Here is a 2,036-nt window from a genome sequence, read left to right as displayed (position 1 = left end):
GTAAACACACCAGCATCGGTTGTCAAGCGATGTTGGGGGGACAAACACAGACACACAAACATATAAACATACATATATACGACGGGCTTCTTTCAGTTTCCGTCTACCAAATCCACTCACAAGGCTTTGGTTGACCCAAGGCTATAGTAGAAGACACTTGCCGAAGGTGCCACGCAGTGGGACTGAACCCGGAACCATGTGGTTCGTAAGCAAGCTACTTTCCACACAGCCACTCCTATATATTTGTGTGTGTGCGTCTGTGTTTGTCACCCCACCCCCACCATTGTTTGCCAATCGATGTTGGTGTGTCTACATCCCTGTAATCTAGCGGTTTGCTAAAAGAGAACGATAGAATAAGCATCAGGATTACAAAGAACAAGTCCTGGGATCGATTTCATCGACTAAAAGGCAGAGCTCCAGCATGGCCGCAGTCAAATGACTGAAACAACGATTTGAATGTGAGTACGTATACATGTATGAGTGACTGACTGCTTTTTGATATGATGTTACAGTACAATATAGTCTGATGTATAATGAGAGAGACGGAGAGAGAGAGAGAGAGGGAGAGAGAGAGAGAGAGAGAGAGAGAGTGTGTGAGTGTGTATATGTGTGTGTGTGTGGTGAAGACGATGCAGAAGGAAGGGGAGTGATAAAGGAGTTGTTCTGTCCAATATTAGTATTATTCATCAAAGTATCAGACAACAATCAACAAGCTGAGTAAAATGTGGGTGGAGTAGGAGGAGGTGGTGGTGGTGGCTATTTGTGTGGAGGAGGGGGTAGGGAGGGCAGCGGGGGAGGGGGGTACAAGGGGGACAAAAGTTAGCCTCGTCACACTGTCTGCCCACATTTGCTTCTACGCCCATCAAAACATCGGCAAAAGAGCACTCACACGCTCACCAGAACACAGGCAGAGTGATTTGAGACTGGCAAGCAAACACACGTAGACACACACACACACAAAGTTTTATAGGGACATATGTAGCTATAGACACGAGTGTTCACATAAACACACTCACAAAAATACATAGAGTTTAAACACACCCAAACTAATGTTCACACATATTCACACGTTTATAGATAGAGTCATAACCACATAAACTACATCCAGACAAATACAATGACAAACCTTTTCCTACAAATACTCACACACACACACACACACACACACACACACATACACACACACACACACATACGCGCACATAGGTGTGGGTGTGGCTCTGTGGTAAGAAGTCTGCTTCTCAGCTAAACAGTTCTAGGTTCAGTCCCACTGCGTGGCACCTTGGGCAAGTGTCTTCCACTATAGCCTGAGCTCAACCAAAGCCTTGAGTGAATTTGGTAAAGGAAACTGAAAGAAGCTTATCAGATATGTGTGTGTGTGTGTTTGTCTTCTATTTTGTTCCACTCTAGGCACAAAGCCTAAAATTTTTGGAGAAGGGGGCAGTCAATTAGATCGACCCCAGTATGCAACTGGTACTTAATTTATCGACCCCAAAAGGATGAAAGGCAAAGTCGACCTCGGCGGAATTTGAACTCAGAACGTAAAGACAGACGAAATACCGCTAAGCATTTCGCCCCGGCATACTGACGTTTCTGCCAGCTCGCTGCCTTAACATGGAGATATATTATCTTACTTAAGGATTGGTGACCAGGCACCCGCAGTGGGAAATTCGTAATAACAAAATCCCATCCAAAAATGGACATTAAAATGAAGTTGATTATGCCACGCGCGTGTGTGTGTGTGTGTGTGTGTGTGTGTGTGTGTACATAATCATCATCGTTATCAATTAATGCCTGTTTTCCCTGCTGGTATGGGTTGGATGGTTTGACAGGAACTGACAAGGTCAGAGGCCGCACCAGGCTTCATTGTCTATTTTTATGGCTGGATACCCTTCCTAATAACATGACATATCATCATCACCATCATCATCACTTAACGTCCATCGTCCATGCTGGCATGGGTTGGACGGTTTGACCAGGGCTGGCAAGCTGAAAGGCTGCACCAGACTCCAGTCTGTTTTGGCTTGGTTTCTACA

The 2,036-nt window shown here is 45.1% G+C and overlaps 1 protein-coding gene across 1 annotated transcript in view; it reads right to left on the bottom strand.

Annotated features, from left to right (window-relative positions):
• The window catches only part of LOC106868707 (coiled-coil-helix-coiled-coil-helix domain-containing protein 1), a 15,212-nt gene that overhangs the window by 3,766 nt on the left and 9,410 nt on the right, over nucleotides 1-2,036 (bottom strand). The gene's annotated exons all lie outside the window — the stretch shown is intronic.

The sequence above is a fragment of the Octopus bimaculoides genome, chromosome 5 (assembly GCF_001194135.2).
Source record: "Octopus bimaculoides isolate UCB-OBI-ISO-001 chromosome 5, ASM119413v2, whole genome shotgun sequence".
In the NCBI taxonomy this organism is placed as follows: Eukaryota; Metazoa; Mollusca; class Cephalopoda; order Octopoda; family Octopodidae; genus Octopus; species Octopus bimaculoides.
This window is presented reverse-complemented; position numbering and strand designations above follow the sequence as displayed.